Here is a 23,858-nt window from a genome sequence, read left to right on the forward strand (position 1 = left end):
GAGCGCTACTGTGCAACCGCTAAAGACAAAGGACTAATAATTCTCAGCATGAGTCTTGTCACGTTTTTCTCAGGCCGCTAACCTGGGGGGACTTGTCCTGCAAACAAAGGAGGGGTGGGACGGCAAAGCGGGTTTGTTCTCTGGCAGAGTGACTTTTCTGAGCCGCTTCTCACTCTGCCCGGGTTAGTTCTGGGAGAAGGACCTGGCTCATGGTAATAACCATCTTAATAAATACCTCAAATCTTAAATAAAGTCATTTTCATACGGCTTAAAATCATGTTTAAAAAGCTAGCCACACGGAGCCTTTGCTGCGGGTCGGACCCGAGCAGGAGCGTCTGCGAGATCCACACTGCAGGTGGGCGTGGCCAGCACCGCCCGTCACCACCCCATTGTAGAGATGGGGAAACAGAGTCCCGAGACGCAGGAGTCTGGGGCCTGACGGGCAGCCTCTTGTCGTCACTTGCGTGCTCCTGGCAGACCCTCCGGCCTGGTGCTCCCTCTTGTGTAATCACAAGACTCAAATGTCCCATGATTAATGCGAGACTTTGCCCGACTAGTCCACTTGGTCTCCGAAGGTTCTGACATCTCAGATGATCAGCTCTCTTGGGTGTTGGAACCTCTTTTGTTAAATGGTCCACTGGCTCCTGCTCCCACGCAACGGCCCTCCTGGTCCCTGGTGTCACTGACAGATGCTGCCTGGATGGAGCCTTCAGAAGTCTCTGCGACAGTGACAGTAGGTGGAACAAACTGGCCTCCAGTTACACAACCCTCACGGCTGGTTGGATCAGCCAGGGGTGGCCGGTCCCCAGGCAGGCCGGTCCCCAGGCAGGCCAGCACCCAGGCAGGCCGGTCCCCAGGCAGGCCAGTCCCCAGGCAGGCCGGTCCCCATGCAGGCTGGTCCCCGGGCAGGCCGGCCCCCAGGCCAGGCCAGCAGACTGTAGAAAAGCTTGGCAAGTAAGCTCTGCCACCCAGGGCTTCCTAGAGCAGGTGGCAGCAGGCTAATCTCCCACAGCCTGTCTCAAAAGGACTTTGAACCTGAGCTGTGGAGACTGAGAAGGCAGCAGAGGGAGGCGCGGTGAGTCAAGGAGAAGGGTGGAGGCCCGATGGGAACAGGACAAAGGGGAGGCAAGAGGTGGTGGCCGTGGAAATCCGGGAGCCCAGAGGGAGCATAGAGGAGTCAACGCAGTGGGCTCTCGGGATGAGGACGAGGGACACGGGGACTGGGGAGTCCAGGATGGCGTCACGGAGGGGATGGTAAGAGTCCGGGTGCCGGGGTTGCCCCTCCCACTCTGTCCTTCGGGGGTCCTGGAGGGGCTGGGCAGCCCCCCTGCTCCGCCCAGTGTCCTAACCCGGACCCTGCGCAGCCTCCATGCGGGGCCGGAACGCGGCTCAGGCCCTGGACACCAAAGGCCAAATGGACGCGCCTTGTGCCTCCAGGACTCTGCTAATGACCTCAGCTCATTAGGTGAGCTGTCCGCTCTCCCTGTCCAGCTGAATCACTTCTGCTGTGCCCTTCCTGCCCAGCCTGTCCTCAGAGGAGACCTGAGGTGACTCTCAGATTCTCACCCTCTTCCCCTGTCACCTCCTCCTCTCGGCTCTCCCTCCCTCTGTCTCTGTCTTTCTCATCCCCTCAACTGAGACTTCAGAGCTGCTCGGGGTGGGACAAGGAGGAGGCGATTCTTTTTACACAAGCTGTCTGACAAAGGTGTGGGAGGATTTGCTTGATAAAGAGCCAGAAAGAGAATTTCCTGGAGAAATCTGTCAAGCAGCGCCTTGTCCCGGCCTCCTGCCCTGTCGGGCTGGGCTGCCAGTCTCCGCGGGGGCAGGAGGAAGATTTCTAATTGTGCTCATGGCACTGAAGGAACTTCTGTCCTATCAGTGCCACCTCCTGAGTGGCCCAGGACAGCGAGGTGCCCGCGGGTCCGAGCTTGGGAGCACAGCCACCCGGGAGAGGGCACTCCTGGCTGTCCCGCCCTGCAGATGCAGCCTTGTGGACAGAACTGGGGCCCGGATCCGCAGGTCGCAAAATCCTGGACAAATTCCCGACACATCACACTGCCAACAAGCGCATGGCGAGCCGCGGTTGCAGGAGGTAGACAGGAAACTGCCTAAAACCCTGCAGCCTACAAAGTTCTTGGCTTGATTATTTAGGATTACCTGGTTGCCAGTGACAGAAATCACTCTGGCTAATCTCAATTTTTAAAAAATTTTAAAATTCTTACAAGGATATGGGATTGCTCATAGGAAGAGCATGACAATGAGCTTGGGGGGACAAAATCAGGCCGGTTCTGGTGGGCGAGGGGACAAGGGGCATCTGCTCAAGGCAGCACTAGCTTGGATCATCAGCTGGGCCATTTGGTCCTTGTGTCCCTCCACCCAAGTTCAAATATTCATGACAGGGGGACTAACGGGCCTGGTTGTGGTGCGCCTGGCCCTCTGACAGTGACCTGAGTGGCGTTCCAGCCCGACTACTCAGCCTGCGTTGAGGAGGAGGGCGGTTTCTCCAAAGCAAACCCAGGTCTGCAACCAGAGCAAGGGAACGGAGGCCAGGCAGCCCCAGGCTCCGTCTCCCCACCCTGACCCCAACCTTCTGTGCTGGTCCTTACTCGGCCCTACCTGCTCCCACATGGCTCCCTGGGTCGGGAGTCTTCCCGGCGTTCCTCCCGAGGTGTCAGGTCTCGTGCATCGCGCCTGCATCCATCCATCCATCCATCCATTCATTCAGTCGATAAGGAACATAGAGAGCACCCAGCAGGCGTCAGGCCCTGGGTGAGAGCTCGGGCGTGGTGCCCCCTCTGACCTCAGCATCCTCTCTTACCCTTACGGTCCCTGGCGTGGTGGAACAGCCCCCCTCAGCTTGTCTCAGTCTGTCCCTTTGACCAGTGTCCCAGCCTGGCCAGTTCCAGGCCCAGGCCATGCGGGAAGGGTGAGAAAGGGTCGGGAAAAGTGTGACGTGTCAGTAAAGGCTCTGTGGTCAGCTTCAGCCGTCAGCGCCTGGGGATGTGTCCACGTTTGTCACTCAGACGGGACTGATCGGTCTGGATGATGGGGAGGGAGAGCCAAGGTCTGGGGTCTGGGTGCTGACGAAGGCAGCTCCATGGCGTGATGGTGATGGTGGCCTCTGGCCCCTAAGGGGGGGTGGCGAGCATGCAGACAGCGGTGAAGAATGGGGCAGCACGACGCAGACAATGGCACATGATTTGGAGTCCAAGGGTCTTGCTCTGTGGCCTGACCACACCATCCGCCAGGGGAGTAACCTGGGGTCCCTGTCTCCTATGTCCCGCCCAGCTTGAAAATCCAGCCCTCAGTCTGATGTTTTCCTTCTACTCCAGATGACGTTGGATCCACATTTCCCCTTTATGCCAAAGTGAAAGGAAACAGTCCCAGCAACCTGTCACTTAAATCAGAGGAGATTTATTACTTTCAACCAGGGAGAAGCTTGTTACAGGAGGAGCATCAGACATGCCCAGGAAGATGAGGGCTGCCTCGGGGCGTCCCTGGCTGCCTTTCGGGGCTCCCCAGTCGCCAGCACCACTCATGTGCCTTCACAGCACTGTCACTGAGGGTTGGACAAGCTCGTGACCCTGGCGTGGAGCCTAGAAAGAGAACTCAGGGTCCTGTCCTCAGAGGGAGAGGGACTCTCGCATCTGTGCACTCTGACCCCCACCTCTCCCACCGTTGGTTACGATCTGTAGCGCTGGTTCCCAATACCCAGGACACTTATTCTCTGCTCAGTCCAGAGTGCAAGTGGAATGTGACTGTCCTGCACATACCAGCAGTCGGGGAGGGCTGGCCCAGGTGCGTGCTTGTGACCAGCGTGGGCTGGCAGCACAAGCAGACGTGGGGAAACCGGGAGTCAAGAGTTCAGTGCCGCGCAGAGGCCCAGGGGACCTTTGTTCTCTTTGCCTGAGACGGGCCCTCTCCGATATCCCTCTAGGCTGTGGGCCAGGGCTGTTTCCTGGGACACAAAGACCAGGGCAAAAGTGTGGTAGGCACAGCACTCCAAGCACTCAGAGTGGCAGGTGCCAAGTTTTAAAATCATGTCTGGTGTGTTGGTGCCAAGTGTTAAAAACACAACCTGTGGAGAACTGCAGCCAGCCACTTGGCATCTGTGAGCATCGGAAAGGGTATCTGGTGTGGGAAGGACTCAGATCTCAGAGATGGGACAGGGTCGTGGCAACCACTGGGTGCCATGTACACGTTAGTCGTGTGGCCAGACAAGGGCAAGGGGAGAGTTAAACTGGTCTCGCCTCCCCTTGTGGAGGGGGGGGAAGGCTCCTCCCATGTCAAGGATCCCCATCTAGCCAGTCCCGCGCCCCTGCGACTACACCCTGAGTTCTCTGAGGGTGGGGACCACGACTTTCATTCCATTTGTGCATTTCTCAGTGCTTAGCAAAGAACCAGGAACACAAGGCGGGTTCAGTAAACACCTGTGGAATGAGCTAATAATATTCAGGAAGAATGAAATGCAGAATTAAAACCTCAATATATTAAACCAAAACAATGACCATCATTTTGCCTTCAGGGGTCTGGCAACCCGCATGGGCCAGGCGGGCTGGGTAGGGCGATAGGGAGTAGCGGGGCCTGTGGTGACCTGAGGGCACAGGGCCATCTCTGCGGGACAGCTGCTCCTCTTCTTGAGCTGGAACATGTCCCCAGCAGTGCCAGATCTTCTGAGTTTTGCAAAAAAAAGCCTGAAATCTCCATGTAAAAAAAATGGCGACTAATGCAAATATTTTTAAAGTGTAGGCAACTAATGCAAATATTAAAAACAAGAGCATTGTGCAGAGCGCTCAGGGTGTATCTGGGGCCAGGTCTGGCGTGAGAACCACCCTTACGAGACCTCAGGCTTCCTTTCTCGGATGGGGAGACAAAGGCCCGGGGACACGAGTGACTTGCCGAAATGCGGAGCTCGTGACAGCAGACGGCTCGCAGTGGGGATGACATGTTAAGCGATTGGAGCCTCCGCGTGCTCCTTGCGAAGGCGAGGCCCTTTCCCTCCGTCGCTGGGCCTGAGCTCCGGGATCCAGCCCGGGAGGAGGCTCTGGAAGGGGCAGGCCGGAACCGATCTAACCGCCCTGAAGAGGTTGCCTCACTAATAGCACCCGCCGGGCCTCCCCACGGCAGGCGGAGCGAGAAGAAAGGCGAGCCCTGGAGCTCTGTGCAGGCAGAGGGACAGGGCAGGGGAAGGACGCAGAGGCACCGCGCCGAGCTCGGCAATGGCCGCGAGGTGGGCCCCTCCCCAGCCCGCTTCTCCCCTCCCCGGGGCTGCTGCCCGCGGCCGGGTGATGTGTTTGCCCACAAACCCAGTGGGATGACGGGCAGCTCCCAGCGTTGGCTGGGAATGACGTGTTGACGGGGAAATGAAACCGGGGCCGCTGCCCTGGAGCTGTCGGCGGGTCTGTGGGAGTGTGTTTGCTTTGCTCTGTTGAGTGGGTGGCTCTTGCCATCGTCGCGGTGACAGAGCTGATAAACAGAACACTCCGGAAGCCATCAGGCCTTCCGCCCGAAACGGGGGCGGGAGGGGTGAGGGCTGCAGTGCTGGAGGAGGGACGGCAGCTGTTCTCATCGTGCACAGCAAGGCTCGTCTCCCTGTGTCCAGGGTGGCCCCTGGGGCCCGGGACACCGCCCTGCGCCCTGCAGACCTTGTGCCCTGCAGACTTCGCACCATGGACCAGTCCCTGCCCAAGTCAGGGCCTGCGGGGTGCTGTGGGGAAGCCTGCACAACTGCAGATCCTCTTTAAGGAAAAAGAACACAAAATTAGGTATGAAAGTGCATATTGATTTAGAGTTTGAAAAAGGAAATCATAATGAATAAAACAATTATAAAAACTTGACAAGCACCACAAACATCAGAAAATCCAGAAAAATCATGTAATATTTGTAATAACTGCTGACACACCTCTAAAATATTTTGTTAATTCTCTCCATGTTTTGGCTTTGTCCTGCTTGGTTGCCCCTTTACATGAGGATGAGTGCATAAAATCATTTTTCTTTTTTCTTTTCTTTTTTTTTTTTTTGAGACAGAGTCTCACTCTATTGGCCAAGGTAGAGTGAGTGCCATGGCGTCAGCCTAGCTCACAGCAACCTCAAACTCCTGGGCTCAAGCGATCCTCCTGCCTCAGCCTCCCAAGCAGCTGGGACTATAGGCGTGCGCCACCATGCCTGGCTAATTGTTTCTATATATAGTTTTAGTTGGCCAGATAATTTGTTTCTATTTTTTAGTAGAGACGGGGTCTCCCTCTTGCTCAGGCTGGTCTCGAACTCCTGAGCTCAAGCGATCCACCCGCCTCGGCCTCCCAGAGTGCTAGGGTTACAGGTGTGAGTCACTGCGCCCGGCCTATAATATCATTTTTCGATAGAGAATTTGCAAAGCTTCTGTCACGGAAGAAACCTTCCATTTGCTGTGGAGTCCGCGCCAGCCAGCTCCTTCCCTTCCCACCTCAGACCTCACCTCCAGCTCCTGCATCCCCGCGGGGCACTGCTGGGCACGCTCATCCTGCGATGTGACCTCTGGCCTCGTGTCTTCGTGTGGTGACACCTGGGAGCCAGCAGGACTGTCCCTGGAAGCTACTTCTGCACCAGAACAGCTGGCGGTAGCTTAACGCCACATGAGACCAGGTGGAAACCATGTGTTGTGCCCTGTGACACTCACGCCAGGTGTGACTCCAACACACCCTCTTCTTGGCCAGCTCCCCAGACACCCACAGTTCTCCAGCACCGCCTGACAGGAGCGCAGCACAGGGCAAAGTCACAGCAGTCTGCACTGACGTGGCTCAAGTATCTTACTTTGGCGTGTCGTACACAAACATAAGCACGTGAATGCATGGCTCGTGCCTCTCCCAGGGCCCCGGAAGGCCATGCGCGTGGGGACCCCGGCTTCCCCAGCTTCCTTGTGGTTTCACTTCCGTTAGCAACCAGACTGCGCCAACCTGTCTTCCCTCTCTCCTTCACCCGAAGCTCCTCAGGTTGGCGGAGTGGGATTCGAACTCCCAGCCCTGGCCCTGGGCTGGCTGCGCAGCTTTCGGGAAACGCCCAGCCCTGTCTCGGCCGCGCCACCTTGCCTGGATGTTGAGAGAACTTCGGCTGCCAAGACAAGGTGGGCTTTCTCCCTGGCATAAGACGTGCATTTGGCAAAGGGAAGAGCCGAATCGGGGGGAGTAAGAAAAGCATCACTTTAGCAGCTGCGACAGCCCTGTGAGATGACTGGGCTCAGTGTTTCCCAAAGTCTATCCTGTGGAACACGAGTTAGCTGTTCAGACAACAGCATTTATCGAGCACCTGCTATATACCAGACACTGGCCCAGGGAATAAGCCCCAAACAAGACAAGCCTCTGCCCCCACGGAGCTTGTATTCCAGTGAGGGGCTGGGGGCGGGAAGACCCTTGGACAGAACTGCACCGTTTCAGGTAAGAATAACCGGCGTGGAGGAGACTCTAAGTCCAGGCTCCTGGCACAGAGGAGGCAGGGGCTGCTGAAGCAGGGCAGTGATGACCTTTCTGGGCTGGTGACATTTGGGTTGAAGCCTGAACCATGAGGAGGGATGGCGTGTGTGGCCCTGGAGGAAGAGGTGTCCGGTGAGGGCCCCGTCCCCAGCAATCCTGTGTGTCTGGGGGCAGGCGGAGGGCAGGTGGGCCGCAGCACAGCGGATGACAGAGGACAACAGGAGACGGATTTGGCAAGGTGGGGGCCAGAGTGCAGGGCCTTAGTCCCAGGTAGGGAGTTGGGATGTTATTGAAATTGGGCTGAGGAGCCATGGAAAGGTTTCAAGCGGGGGCATGACAGGATCTGCTCTGAATTTTAACAAGATAATTCTGGCTGCAGGAAGAGGCTCTTATTTGGGTTTAAAAGCAAAGCGGAGAGAGCAGTGTGGAGACCATCGCATCAGACAAGCCGAGAGATTACGGTCTCCAGGCTAGGGTCATGGAGGTGGAAGTGGAGGGGACGGTTGATGCCGGGTGTATTGGAGGCAAAGCCGGCGCGATTAGTACTTGAACTAGCTGTGGCTTGTGAGGAAACCAGAGGATTCCAGGATGACGCCTACTTTTTTATTCTTTGGCCTGAACAGCTGGGTGAATTCTGGCAGCTTTGAAAAGCTGAGGGGCTTTGAGGGCTGGGGCTTCCATGTCGGGGCAGCAGATTGGGGAGGTGAATTGGTTTTCCACTGCTGTGTAACAAATCACCCCCAAACTCAGTGGCTTCAAACAACAATACTTATTGATCCTCTCACAGCGACTGCGGGCCAGGGACCTGGGTGTGAGCTTGGGGCGCCTCACGAGGCTGCAGCCTTCTGGAGACTTGACCGACACCGGGGATCTGCTCCCACAGTGTGTCCCTCCCCTGCCTGACACCTGGCGGAGGTCTCAGCGCCTCAGGACCACTCGGGGGTCTTCACCACGTGGCGGCTGGCATCCCCCAGAGGGAGCAAAGTGGAAGCTACAAGCTTCTTTGTGACCTACCCTTGGGAGTGACACACTGCCTTGTGCAGTATCCTGTTGGTCACACTGTCAGCTCTACTGCATAGAGGAGACCACATCACGCCTGCCCATCCTTTGCATGTCCACTGGACTCTTTCAGTTGTAAGTGACAGAAAACACATTTCAAAGCAGCTTAAAATAAAAAGAAATGTATTGCCTTACACGAAGGTGAAGTGCAGACGGCCCCATTGTGGGGCTCAAATGATGTCATCAAGACTGGTTTTTTTTTATTTCAGAATATTACAGGGGTACAAATGCTTAGGTTACATACATTACCTTTGCCCTGCCTGAGTCAGAGCCACAGGTGTGCTGGTTCTTTCCTTCTCTTGTCTCCTGTTGTCCCGTGGGCCAACTCCTAAAGGTGGCATGGTGGCTGCAGCCCACCAGCTTTATATACTCACAGTGACAAGTTGGGCTGAAAAGAGAGCCTTTCCTCCCAACAGCCGGCACAAAGCGTCCTGGGCCTGACGCCCATTCCTATGGCTGGGTCACACTGCAGCCCCCTGGAGCCGGGAAGCGGGGCCAGACCCAGGAGAGCGAGAGAGACAGCACTGTGTGCTCCGCAGACCCAGCAATGGCTGGGGCCATGCGACCTCCCCCGCGGAGCCCGCGGGCCAGGGGGAGCAGTCACACGCGAGAGTGGCCAGGGTGCGGGCGGGAAGAGCAGCCTAAGGGGCAGAGTGCTCTTGGCGAACATGGGGGCGCACCTGACCCTGCTTGGGACACGGCTCTCTGGATGAGGTGGCACCTGAGCTGAGGCTTACAGGATGAGTGGGGTGAATCTGAGGAAGGGGAAAGGGCAAGTGTGTCCCGGCAGAAGTCACAGCGTGAGCGAAAGCCAGGCGCTAAGAAAGAGCAGAGTAGGGCTGAGTGGAGAATGGCAGCCAGTTCCCTGACTTTAGGGAGTTATAGCAGAAGTGACAGAGATGATCTGGCCTGGGCAGCCAGGCTTGGACCACAGGTTTGAATGTGTCCCCCAAAATGCAAGTGTTGGAAACTCAATCCCCAGCACAGCACTGTGGGGGGCGGGGCCTGATGGGAGGCCCCGCCCTCATGAATGTATGAAAGCTGACTCTAGAAAGGGTTCCGGCCGCGAGCTGGGTCTCTTGTTCTCTCTTGTTCTTTCTTTGCCCTTTCCCCATGTGAGGAAGCAGCAAGAAGGCCCTTGCCAGAGACTGGCCCCTTGATCTTGGGCCTCCCAACCTCTAGAACCGTGAACCAGTAATTTCTATTCATGACAAGTCACCCAGTCTCAGGCGTTCTGCTCTAGCAGCCCAGAACAGACTAAGCCAACCCCCAAAGGCCTTGCATGCCACAGGGAGCAGTTTGGACTCCCCGGGGACATGAGAGCTCGTGGTTAGGAAGTGGACAGCCCCGTCATGTCTCCATCCTCAGCAGGTCTCTTGAGCAGAGGGTGGGGGCAAGTAGCCAGGGCCAGGACTGAGCTTGGGGGGGGCAGTGGGAACTGTGGCGGTGACGGCCCAGGCAGGGTGTGCGTGGGCCTGAAGCAGAGAGGGGCAGTGAAACTGACGAGAGGAGGCCATTTGGAAGGCCAGGCAAGGACCCCAGCCAGGCCAGTGATTGGCTGGAAGGGCGAGGAAGACCTCTGGATCATGTGGGCTGGGTGACGGGGAAGGAGGGTAGAAGTGGCTGCATTCCTCAGAGCCCAGCTTTCAGTGACTGTCCCCAAGGGATCCTTGTGTGTGTCCCAAAGGGCCACCACAAGGAAGGCCCCTGCAGTGGTGTTTGTAACTGAAAAAACAAAAGTGGAATAAATGCCCTCCAACAGAATTAGCTAAACTGATTACGGTGCAGCCTGTGGGGTGCTGTACCTCAGTTTGAAAGACCGAGGCAAATAATCTGAATGCGGAAAGACGGCCAAGACATCCTGAGCAGGAAAAGAGTGAGTTGTCAAATGATATGTAGACTATAATATGATTTAAGTAAACGAAAACAGACACACGTGCACCTGTATACCTAAACACGCGTGTGCATCTGTAGACGCGTTTGCAAAGATCCGGCAGCAGACAAACCGCTTATCACGGTCCTCCAAAAAGCGGACTGGAGTGAATGGGCTGGGGCTCAGAGGGATGTTGGTCCTCTCTGTAATGTTTGGGTGTTTATGGGGTGATTGGTGTTGAGTGGAGGAGCCTGCAGGATCTCAAGTGGAAAAGTCCACCAGGCGGTTGGATGTATAGCTCTGAGGCTCAGAGAAAAAATGCTGTACTTTCATGTAGTCTCTTAATCAAGACTGCTTGGGTTGCAAGGATCAGAAAACTCCTCACACTACCCCAGCAGAAAAGGGAAGATGCTTTATGAGGACGTATTGCTGACACCCCAAGGCAGCAGCATGGCCAGGTCTCAGCACAGTCTAGATCCGGAGCTGCAGAGCCTCTAGGTGTGCAGGCCACTTTTCTGTGACGTGCACACTCCCTGTGGTCTGGGGAGGGCTTGATAAAGATCTTCCCCTGCCCCAAAGCAAAGGGTTGGCCTAGCTGGGGTCTTTCCCTTGCAACCAGAGTTCTAGAGGTTATAAACTGCGTCTCTAAATCATAACGGTCCCCCTATCCTCAGGAGGAGAAGCCCCTTACCCCTGACCTGAAGCAGCCAGGCTGCTGCGTCCCTCCTGTGACGGGTATTTGTGGCTGTCACAGCCCCTCCCACCTCCTCCAAGCGGTTGCATGTGTTTGCTGGCAACTCCGTGAGGACTGGGGGCCCGTGGAGGGGGTGGGGCGCTGCAGAGACTTTCCTGCGACTCGCTGCTAATAAAGTTGATGAGACCGGCACGTCCCTCCTGTTTTATTACTGACAGCTGCGTCCTCGTTTTGATTGATCGCCACCAGGCCTACCTGAGCCGGGAGTGGAGATTAACACAAATCAAAGCTCGGGTGGCCCAGGAGAGCTGAGACGTGACAGCAGGAGGGGACATGGGGTCAAGGGGTGAGGGAGAAGCTGACGCCTCGCGGGCAGGATGGGGATGGGCCCCGGCAGGCCTCCTTGGAACCAAGGATGGGTCCCAAGGACTGACTTTCCTTCTCTCCCTCGAGGGAGGAGTGAAGACAGGACTGTTTTCTTTCTGGCCATACAGAGAAGAAAGTCCATAAATAAAGCTTGTGGGTGTGTATGTGGCGCTGCCAGTCTCAGGAAGGTACTAAATCTTCACCAAGACCCCTCTCTGCACACACCTGGGAACGTGAGCAAAATTATCTCCGGGCTGAAGTTACACATCCTGCCCTAGTGACCCCCTTCCAGAAACTCTGCAGCTGTCACCGAGACCCAACAGTTCCTGGGTGTGGGCTGGCCGGAGGTGACGAGGGCCACTGCTGTGCGCCCCGGGGCAGACCCTCCACAGCACCCCAAAGGCCTCCCGGCTGCTTACAATCTCCGCATTTACCGCTTAGCTGCAAATATCGGCAATTTGTCCCCATGCCTTTTGTCTCCCCAGAGAATCCGGTTCAGAGACCCAGCAGAACTCTTCACAGAGCACAGGGAGTGGTGCCACACCTCCAGAGTCAGGCATGTTCCAGGCAAACAGTCACCGGAGATTTGAATACTGACCCTTTAAGATCCTGTCCCAAGTCAGCTCTGGGACACCAAGCTGGGAAGCCCTGGAATAAAAACAGTAAAGCACTGGTGTTCACCGGCCATTCAGCAGGAAAAGCAAAATCGAGAGGGTCCCATTACATACCAAGGATCCTGGACTGCACATCCTGTCCTTGGTGACAGGTCACGCCATTGTAACTGAGCACTGGGCCCAGGTCCAGAGTACCCTAGACACTGCTTGGTGTTTCCCAAATCTGTGAGCAGAGAGACACTGAAAGAACAGGATGCAGAGGCAGGTGTTAGAAGACTGGCCCAGAGAATTTAGGCTCCTACAACCGAGCCCTTGACCTCCGTACCCAAATGCATTTCTGACATCTGCACTCAGGTGTCAAATAAAGATCTCAAACGTTAGACATCTAAACAGGACTTTTGATTTCTCTTCTGTCTTCCTCATCTCAGGAGGGGGCACGACATCCAATCAACCAGTTGCTCAAGTCAAAATCTAGGAGCCGCCTCTGAATCCTCTGCTTATATTTCTCCCCCATCACACCATCAGCCAGTCCCATTAACGCCACCTCCGGAACACACCCGAATTCCATCCACCTCTCACCCTTTCTCTGCTCCCGTCCTGGCTCAGGTATTCAGCATCCCCAGCCTGGACCACAGCTGTAGCCGTCCAGTTGTTTTCTCTGCTTCCCCCCCTCCACGCCACCCCACCCCACCCCAAGAGTCCATCCCCTGTGCGGTGGCCAGAAAGACCTTTCCGAAAGGTACATCAGAGTGATTGTTTCCCATCACAGTTTCTTATTATAAAAGTCCGCAAGTTCCTACATGATATTCATCTTGACTAGTTCTTTAACAATCTCCTACCACCCTCCCTGCACTCACGCATTCTGGCCATTTGTTTTTAGTCTTCCAGCCAAAACTTATTTCCACCCAGAGGCCTTAGTACTTGCCGTTTCTTCTGCCTGGAAGGACTTCCCCCCAGGCCTTCGCAGAGCTGGCTCCTTCTTTACATTTAAATCCCAGCTCAAACACTTCCTCCTCCTTCTCTCTCTCTTTTTTCAGAAATGCTTTTCCAATCTTTAGTAGCCCTTTTAAAATTTTCATTGTAGCACTTTCACTATCTGATATTATCTTGTTCACGTGTTTCTTTTCTGCTTCTTCCTAGCAGAAGGTAAGCTCCATGGGCCGGTCTCTAGTGCTCACTGCTGTTCCTTCAGGGCCTGGAATAGTGCCTGGTACACAGCAGGTACTCAGTGAGTATTTACTGCACGGCTATAGCCTACAACACGGTTGCTCCAATCAGGACATTAACATGAAGGCTTCATGGCCACACTTTGTATTCTAAAGGAGCAGGCGCCACTGTCTTGGTGAACTGAACTTGACCTCGGTATCAGAGGGATCATGTTACCACCAGCAGGAAGACATAGCTTTGGGGCGAGGAAAGAGCTCTGCAAGGACAAGCCCCCACCTGTGCCCAGCCTCTCTGGTCCTCCCCAGCCCTGTCAGCCGTCCTGCGTTTTGCATTTTGTTTCTTCCATTTTGCTCACCTGCCTTCTGGGACAGGCCTTAGCTTTGGCTTTCCAAAACCCACGCCTCCGATTTGGAAGATGATTTTTCCGACTGCAAAGCCAGACCAGGCCTGAGGAAGCCCAAATTGCAAAAAAAAAAAAAAAAAGTTGAGCTTTCATCAGAGAAGATAAAACTTGTTGTATTGATTGGGGCGGGGGGGGGGGGGGGGGAAGGGGGAGCAGAAACAGCCAGAAGCTCCCGTTTCTGTGTGATTACAATCAACTCAGAGGTTTGGCTTCTCTGTTTCATTACACTGGGGGAAAAAGAAAGAGCCAACCTAACCCCACCTCCATAATCTAACACAGCTGCAGGTAATATCTCTAGCTCTCCAAACCTTTTTTTTCCAAAAAACTATTTTCCTTATTAAACTTGCGCTAGGTGAATCTCCATTGGCCTATTGATTTGAGTATTAGACTGTGTATCAAAGATATGAAAATACAAATTGGTGTTTCAGAGAGAAATGACTGTCTTTATATTGTTTCTGTCTCTGGGGTTCTGAACGTTCCCTGGGGCTCCCAGGCTGAGTGGAATCCGAACAAGCCTCTCTTCTTGGCAAATGTGGAGTGAGTAGATTCTCTGGGTAGATTCTAAGCAATCTCTGGCGCTATTTATAAAGAGGGACCATTAGCAGGACAGATTTTTCTATTCACTTTAAAAACTCTTAATCATCGATTCTCATTAGAGGGGGATCTGCGTCCACACAGTTCCCAGGTACGTTCAGCGTTTAACCCCAGCCGTAGCCTCGGTGGGATCCCGTCCTCCGGCCGACCACAGCTGTGTGTGTCGGAGGACCGTGCCTTTGCTTTCGGCCCATGTGAGATTAACTCCTGGGTGACAGAGACAGTGATGGAGAGAGAGGCAGGGGGGAGCAGTGAGCTGCTGGGTTTCTGCCGGTTCTTGGACGCAGGTGACAGCGCTCTGAGGCAGAGCTGGAGCTGCGGTTCAGGCCGTGGGTCTCTCAGGCAGCCCTGATTCCCGAGGCCTGGGACGGTCTCTCTCCCTTACCGCACTAGTTCAGACCGGCCACTGTGTTGGCCAATGACACTGGTACAAAATGTACAAAATCCACCGAAACAAAATGCCCGGTGGATAGACCGCGGGACTGAAGTGTTGCTGATGCTCTCCCTACAAGCGCACCGCTCATACCCGGACACCTTGCTCTCACTCCGTCTTTGCAAAGTGCCCTCAACGAACACGTGCCTCACCTTCTTCCTGTTCATTTTACTCATAATTCCTTCTAGTGCATTTTTCATCTCAATACATGTCTGTTGTATTATTCCTCTCTAGAAGTTCAGCTGGGTTCTTTTAATATTGTCCATATCTGTCCTTAATCTGCCCCTGCTTTCTCCTGTAATACCTTCTTGAACATATGGAGCACATTTATAGCAGCTGTTTTAATGTCCTTTTCTGCCATTTATATCATCTGTGTTATTTCTGTGTCTGTTTCTATTGGTTGATTTTTCTTTTCATTATGGGTTTTTTGTCCTGATAATATTTGATGGAATGTGGATTTTATGTTGCTGTGAACTGGGTTTTTTGTATTCCTTTCAATGTCTGTGAATTTCGTTCTGAGACTCAGCTGCATTACAGCAATTTGATCCTGTTACGATTTGCTTTGCAGCTTCGTTAGGCTGCACCAGAGCAGTCTTTAGTGGAGAGCTCATTCGGGCTTTTGAGTGAGGAACACCCTTCTGAGTTCTCTCCCCATGGCCCAGGTGTTGTGAGGTTTCTCCATTCTGGCTGTTGGGAACATGAACTATTCCAAGTTCTACACGAGCTCTAGGAACTGTTCTGCATGCTCATTTACAGTAGTTCTTTTCCTAGCCCTGAATAGTCTCCTTACGTAACTTTGTGGTTCAATCCTCTGCAGAATATTAAAGGAGAAATTTCTGGAGTCCCCTCTCTGCACAGATCTCTCTTCTGTGGCTTTATGCCCTGCAAACTCCAGCTCCCTTGCCTTCCCCAAACTTCCAGTTCCATCCCTTCAGCTCAGCGAGCCCACGGGGCTCTGCCCAGGCTCCGCCCGGGCTCCTTCCCTGCACTGCAGCCTGGGAACCGGCTCCAGGCAGTGGCCGGCAGAACCGAAGGGCTCACTTTGCTTGTTTCTGCTTTCTTAGGAATCCTGCATTGCCTGTGGTCCACTTGTCTGAAAACAGTTGTTTCATATTTTTTTCAATATGTTTATTGCGGTAAAACATGCATAAAAGTGACCATCTTAACCATTTTTAGGTGTGCAGGTCAGTGCTATTAAATACGTTCGTAATGTTGTGCCGCCATCACCACTGTCTGTCTCCATGATGCTTTTCATCGTGTAAAACTGAAGCTCTGTACCCATTAAACGCCATCTTCCCATCCCCTCCCCCTGCCCAGCCCCTGGCGGCCTAGTGACACTTTCTGTGTCTGTGAATTTGACTGCTCTAACTCCCTCACATAAGGAGAATCACACAGTGCTTTTCTCTGACTGCTTATTTCACTCGGCACAGTGTCCCCAGGCCTCACCCAGGTGATTGCACATGTCAGTTTCCTTCCTTTTCAGAGCCAAAGGACATTCCCTCGAATGTGCGAACTGCACTTCGCTCAGCCTCTTGCCTGTCCGCGGACATGCGGTTGCTGCCACGTTCCAGCTTGTGTGAACAAAGCCATTATGAACGCGTGTGCAAATCAGTCCATATATTTTGTCTGGTGTTTTCAGTTGTTTAAAGTGGGAGGGTAAATCCGGTCTCTGTTACTCTACCTTGGTCAGAAGTTAAAGTGCCTCATGTCAGTTCATACAATGATTTTCTCTCATCCAAAAATACATTGCTTTTGTTTGTCTGTTTTTACAACAACTGGGTGGCTTCAGCGGGACAGATATTAATATCCCAATTTTTTTTTTTTTTTTGAGACAGAGTCTTGCTTTGTTGCCCAGGCTAGAATGAGTGCCGTGGCGTCAGCCTAGCTCACAGCAACCTCAAACTCCTGGGCTCAAGCAATCCTACTGCCTCAGCCTCCCGAGTAGCTGGGACTACAGGCATGCGCCACTATGCCCGGCTAATTTTTTCTATATAGATTTTAGTTGGCCAGATAATTTCTTTCTATTTTTAGTAGAGACGGGGTCTCGCTCCTGCTCAGGCTGGTCTCGAACTCCTGACCTCGAGCAATCCACCCGCCTCGGCCTCCCAGAGTGCTAGGATTACAGGCGTGAGCCACCGCGCCCGGCCTAATATCCCAATTTTAAAGGTAGAGAACTGGGGCCCAGAGAGTTCCAGGTGCTGGGTGCCTGCCCGAGACAACCGCGGGGCTGGTGAGCGGTACAGCCAGAGCCCAGCCCAGGCCTCGCGACACACTCCCGTCTGCTTAGACCCCTGCATGCTTCTCCACTCTTTCAAGTCTCGTGTACCACTCACCTCCTCAGAGACCCCCTCACTACCCTGATAACAGCGCATCAATCACCCTTGTGACTGTGGAGATAAACAATTCCCAGGACCTCCCATGGGGGCCCAACGAATATTTGCTGAATGAGCAGAAAAGACAAGTTCCCAGGGACAAAGTCTCTTTGATCTCCGGGGGCTCAAGGCAAGGTTTTCCTGGACACATGAGCTGGCCTTCCCACTGCGCCATTTGTGCCATCAGGACTCTTTCAGTCCCAAGTGGCAGAAAACTTAACTTTAGTCAGTTTAAGCAAAACAGGGAATTTATTGGCTTACTGGGTTAGGCTGGCTTCAGGCACGGCTAACTCCAGCCACGCAAACACTCCCTGGTCACAGCCCAGCTCTGCTCTGTGCTGGGTTCTCCTCACTGGCTGCTGGGCCATGTCTGTGAAGAGAGCTTCTGGTCCCAGTAGTTCCATCAGAGTTTCCAGTCTTACCATTATTGGACCGGCTGGGATCACATCTTCACCCTGAACACATCACGTGGTGAGGGGAGACGGGGCACTGAGTTAAATGCCCACCTGGAATAAGTGGGGATGGGTGCCAGCCGCACCTTAACCACGTGGGTGAGGACTGGGGAACACGATTTTCTTCAGAGGACAGGGAAGTAGCCGTTGCCAGAACAAGAGCAGAATGAGTCTGAGCAGGCAGAACCTACAGATACCCAGTGGTGATCTTAGATTTTGTGTGAGTTTGAGTGAAGATGTGGGTGGATGGCCATTACCTAAGCCTTCCTCTGATAAGAACTGCCTTCCAAGTGCTTCTAGAACCATGTGACCAAGTGAGACCTCTTTGTGGAGACTCTTGAGGCCCACGGAAGGGAAGCTACCTGGAGGAGAAAGCGTATCCCCAGAGAACCTGATGTCCATCTCTGGGCACCTGACTGCCCACAGATAGGGGTGAGTCAGACAGCCCACGGGCCCCTCAAGATTTCATGTGTCACCAGCCATGACGGTTCTAGCTCAGGGTTGAGACAACAGCATGCTCCAGAAATTCACTTATTCATCATGCATGTGCTGAGAGCCTGGCACGTGCCAGGCACCATGCTTAAGGCTGTCCTTGCTGAGACCGTCCAGGCTGGCCAGTGAGGCTTCCAGAGAATAGGCTTGGGCTGTGTGGCTGGGGGCACAGTTCTATGGGGCTTGAAGCTCTGGCCCAGAGAGAAATGGCAGGCTTCCCCCCTCAGGGGGCTGGGGACATGACATGAGTTCTCCCAGCCTCCAGGACCAGGGTGCAGACCTGCCGGAGAGGCCAAGATCATGTCCAACGATGAGGATCAGATCTTGGGTTCTTGGGTGCTTGGGCACCTCTCTTGCTTCTTCCACAAGATGGTTTGCACCCAAGCTCAGGTGGTTAGAACAGCAGGACTGATCCAGCTCTCGTTCTTGATGCCTCCTGGACTTGTAGCTTTGTAAACATCCTCCCCACCACCGCTCCTTCCAGGTCCAGCTCCAGGGTCACCTCCTTCAGAAAGCCGCTTGGGAGGCCCCAATTAAGTTCTTTTCTCCTTATTCCCATGGAACTTTGGTCTCCTCCCTGGCTTATTCCAAAGTCTTCACTGTAGCATTGCTGATAACAAGAGCAATGACGATTGATGACGATGACAGCAGCACAGGTGCTGTTTTCCAGGCGTGGATTATCTGCCAGGTCTTCTGCATGGACTGCCGGATTCAGTCCTCACCACGCCGCGGAGGTGGGCACCGCTGTCACCGTCACCTCGCTGAGAAGCAAACTGGGCCCGAAGCCACAGGGGCTGGGCCTCTTGCTAAAGAAAAGCAGCCGATGTCTGTTTCTGGCTCCTGGCTGCTCTCACTTTGGGCCAAGCTGGGATTTGAACCCAGCTTGAACATTCTGAGTCCGAGCCCTGCTTTCACCCTTGCTGAACTACACCTGTTGTTGGTCCCTGTCTTCCCAAACAGCCAAGTTCCTGAGGGAAAGACCCGGTCCTGCTCGGCTCCCCATCCCCACAGTGCCGATGCTGTTCGGCGCTCCGTAGGCATCTGGCAAACCCTCCCCGACCAGAGCGTCCAGCGCAGTGACCCACACCCCGGATCAAGACGGAGCTGTTTGCATCAGATCTTCTCCGCCAGGCTCGTCCCGTCCTGCACCGACGCTAATGGCCCACGTAAACGCATTCATCTTTGGAATAGCTGGGCCGGCCCAGCGGAGGGACTGCAAGGGTCTCAGCCCTGGGTCCACGTGCGCGTGAGACCTGGCTGCTGCGTCTCGGCCCAGCGCCATCCTTCTACCGTCTCGCTCCATTCGTCATCTGTGGAACTAATGGACTGTCACTGTGGGAAACGTGTCTCTGTTTTCAGCAGCAGGACGCTGGAGAAGGAATTGGAGAGCCTTCACTGCGGCCAACGGGCCAGGGCTGTGAGCTGAGGACAGCAGCGTGAGGTCACAGGCCCACCTCATGAAGGGTGAGGCCATGGGTTAGTGACAGGAACCCAAGTCTAGCTGGCTCAGGCACGAAGGACGTGCTGTCTCCTGTAACTGGAGGCTGAAGAGTGGCCTCTAGAAGTTGGGACGAAGTTGTGTGCACTCTCTCTCTCCCCACTTCCCTCTCTCATTTCTTGGACTCTCTCTGCAGTGGCCTGGATCTCGCTGCCACCGATGGACTCTCTCCTTGCAGCGCAGGGTGAGCAGCGTCGCTTGTCCAGCTCCAGGCCTGGCATCATCTAGCTCAGCAATGTCGAAAAGAGGGAGTTTCCCAGCCCGACTGGAGGGAAGAGACCCAGGACGCACACATCGGCCCAGCCCTGCTCGGGAGGCCAGTCCTGGCCAGTGATTGTCGTCTGTGGGGAGGGAGTTTGGATTAGCCAGGCCTGTGTATAAGCCCATTCTTTGACCCACCCGGGAGGGCAGTGTAATTGGCGGCCGCTCCAAAGACCCATGGGGTGGGCAAGGGGGAGCTCAGCAGTGGGGCAGTTTGCTGTTGCGGGATGGAAGGATTATTCGACAAAAGCTGGTGATATCCCTTGCGGACCCAAAGGGCCAGCGAGGACTCTGGAGGGGCCACTGTGCTGTGGGTCCTTGCAGGGGGGACATCAGACCTGGGGCCTGAGTCTGGCCTGCTGGAGCCTTCGGTGGGGGTCCCCTGACAGCCACCAATGGCCTCTTTTGCCCTGTCAGCAGGAGGAGCTGTGGCCTTCCCCATCCCCCACGCCCTCTCTGGTCTGCCACCACATGTGCAGATGTCCCTGCCAGCCTCTGACCGGGCCCTCAGTGTGAGAGGAGGCTACTGAATTTGCTTTCATAAAATAAAAATTATTATTGAGCTAACTGTAGAGTCACAGGCATTTGTAAGAACTAATTCAGAGAGACCACTAGTACACTTGCCCAGTTTCCCCCAGTGGTAACATTTGGCGAAACTATAGTATAATGTCACAAGCAGGATATTGACATGGATATGAAAATAAAATCAAACCTCCAAAAGTTGGGCTTTTTCCAAGTATGTGTGTGTTTAACCTCCTCTCCATATGGGAAGCAAGAACTCAAAGGTGAGGTGACTTTACCACGATAACCAAGACATAAAATTTGCCAAGAAACTTAAAGCTAAAAACAAGCTGGAAAAACAAAAATGCAAACTGAATGCTAATGTGAGGAGTCTAGGATGCAATCGACTTATAAAGGAGCTTGAGGTCATACGAAGGAATTTGTCAGTGAAAGTGAACACCAAGGGCAGACCCTTTCCTCAGGGGTCCCTGAGTCCCTCACACTGTCTTCCAGCCTCCGTGGTGAGGGCGACCTACAACAGCTCCCTCAGAGGTGGAGACCCTCACCCGCTCTCCTTCGGGGTTCTGCCAGACAGTCCCTTCAGCAAACAGGGCCACACCCATGCTCGATTCACCTGCCCTGCCCTCCCAGGTGCCCTTCTACCTAGAGGTGACATTCACAGTACTTAGCAGCCTATATGGCAAGGGCACCAGAACGAATGCCAGTCAGTGACGGCACCAGGACCCTGCCCTGCCAGAGGCCTTCAGGGCTGCAGGGAGATCTGCGACTCTCAGATGGCCCAAGACAGCTGAGGTGGCAGAGGGGCTCTTCGGGGAGCCCAGGGTCACAGCAACTTAAAAATGAGTCTGGACTTATTTTAATATCATAACAACCAATACAGCTCCACCAGCGCACCCCGACTAAATGTCTGATCTGCTCCTCCTCTTATCCTGACCTTCCTGATCACGGAATTGTCACCTCGTTCATGTCAGGGATCATGCGTGTGTCTTGGTTACCACTGTGCCTAGTGTCCAGCACTGTGAATAGGTGCTCAGTAAGCGCCTGTTGATTAGTGCATGGTAGGTCCTGCATATGCCCGGAACCACCTCTGATCACGCCAAGCAATGATGACTTTTCTCCCTTCTCTGAACTCTTATGCAATGTAGACCAGAAAAAGGCAAAAACAACAAGGAAGAATAAAGAGTAGGATACAGCAAAATCTCAGTGCTGGGAGACGGGCCTGCCTGCCTTCCTTCCTTCCTTCTTTCCTTCCTTCCTTCCTCTCTCCCTCCCTCCCTCCCTTCCGTCTTATCTTCCTTCCTTCCTTCCTTTAATTTTTCTCATCTTTCTCCAACTTAGAAAATGGGCATGGTTCTAAGCAGTGGGGACGGAGCAGCAAAGCAGACAGACAGACAACTGCCCACATGGAGCTCACACTCTGGGAAAACAGAGCGAACTAGAAAGTGCAGGAGCTATCAGGGAAGGCTGCATGCATGAAGTGGGCTTATAGATGAGTGGGACCCAGGTGAGGGGCTAGCAAGGGCAGGCAGGAGCAGGAGCAGCAGGATGCCTGGGGAGGACGCATGAGGGAGGAAGACTGAGCTGGCCGAATGGGGGAGCAGTTTGCTCGGGAAGCAGTGAGGCGCTGGGGAGGGACATGCACACATGAGGCCGTCCTGGTCCTGGACTGCCCAGAGTCACAGCCCGGGGCAGGGACGGGCATGTGAACGACTGTCAGGTAATGCTGTCTGTGCCCCAGTAGGACAGAGTGCGGGAGGGGTGCTGGGGTGTGTGGGGCAAAGGAGAAGGAGAAGGGGAGAGAGCACTGGGATGGGCACTCAATGCCCGAGAAGGAGGCAAAGAATCCATCCAAGGTTTGTGAGCAGGGACCGGCAAGATCAGGGTGGGGCCTCACAAAGAGAATTCTGGGGGTCGTGTGTGAAGTGACTGGGGAGGGCAGAGCCGCTGGGCAAGGTAATCACAGGGGAGATGGCTGAGGTCATTCAGGTGAGAGATGGGGACGGCCAGGCCAGGGGTGTGGCTGCAGGGTGGGTGGCACAGACATGCAGCAGCTAGGACAGGATGTGGGGAAGACGAGGGGTTTGGGACAGCTGCAATCCCTAGCTTGGGGGAGGAGTGACTGGGGATGACATGACCCAGGCCTGGGGACACTGGACGCCGTGCTGCGTAGTGCAGGCAGTGCTGACTGGTGGAGCCGGAGGGGAGCAAGGCAAGAGCTGCATTTCAGACGTGTTGACTTTGAAGCGCCCTCCAGACCTCCTGCTGGAAGGTTCCAGGGCTACCTGCGAACAGGCGGGGGCAGACAGACAGGGCAGGGTATTCACCAGCCACAGAACGTGCATGTGGGAAAGAACCACAGACTCTGCCCTTCAGGGGCCCGAGAGTCGGAGTAGGGAAGGTGCCAGCTAAGCAGTCTGAGACTGGCGACATGCTTTGCCGATGTTCCAAGCAGTGATGCTGTGACCTCCACCTGGAGTCCTCGAGTCCTTCCTCCTGGAGACTGTCTCGAGAAAAGCACGTTTTATACCCACCCCTTCCAGTGTCCCCAACCTCCCAGCACCAATTAGCATAGCTGTGGGCCTGGGAAATTTTCACCCAAGATGTTACTTCTGCTGGGAGCATCTGGCAACATCTTTAATTTTATTTGGTTTCTTCTTCTTCTTTCCTTTTCCCAAGGAGCATCCTGAAGGGAGCAGATGGCAGTGAGAAAGGGCAGACCGGTGCTGAGGAAAGTGGCCTGGTTTGCCCTTGGATTCTCAGATGCGTGTTCCCTGCTCTTGAGAGCGGATGCTAGAAGCAAGCTCCTAAGGCTAATTATTCGTGTGTCCCAAACATCTCTGGGGAGTCAGAGCTTCTTTCTTTGCTTTGTTTACAGCTGTATTTCCAGACTTTGGGCAGAGCCAGGCCCACTGCAGATGCTCCGAATATTCATGCATTTACTCAGCAAACATTTACTGAAACGCCAACCATGTGCTAGGCACTTAGGACGCAGCAGTGAACAAAACAAACAAAAATCTGTGCCCTCATCCAGCCTACATTCTAGTCATTTCGTCAACAGGTTGGTTGACAATCCAATTTTTGACCATTTCTGGATGCTGGGCAGGGTCCTAGGTGACACATGGTACAGTGGTGACCAGTCAGACAGGCTCCCGTGGCCAGGGGCTCACATTCCAGCGGGGAGGCCGCATCTTGTCCCGCCTGCCCACCAGTTCGGGTTCTGGTTTACAAGCTTCCGAGACGGGAGCAGCGTGTCTAGGCAAAGGCAATTCATTAGGAGGCTGCTAGGGCGGGTGGAAGAGAAGCGACAACAGCAGACACTGTGGCTGCCCGGCGCCCAACCATCTCCCCACGGCCTTCATCCGTGAGGGTGGAGCCCCGACTACGAGCATGTGTTCACAGAATTAATCAACCTTGATAGCGCCAAATCTTTAAACTTCTAGTCATGTGAGATAATGCAATCTCGGGATGAGTTTCAGAAAGCTGTTATTTGCAATCACAAGCAACCTAACCAATAAGAAGTGTTGGGACGAGGCTCGGAAACAGGCTGGACTGTGAAAGTTCAGGGGGACCAGGGAGCGGGCGTAGGAAGCACAGCGTTCGTACGACCCAGATC

The sequence above is a fragment of the Lemur catta genome, chromosome 20 (genome assembly GCF_020740605.2).
Source record: "Lemur catta isolate mLemCat1 chromosome 20, mLemCat1.pri, whole genome shotgun sequence".
NCBI lineage: Eukaryota > Metazoa > Chordata > Mammalia > Primates > Lemuridae > Lemur > Lemur catta.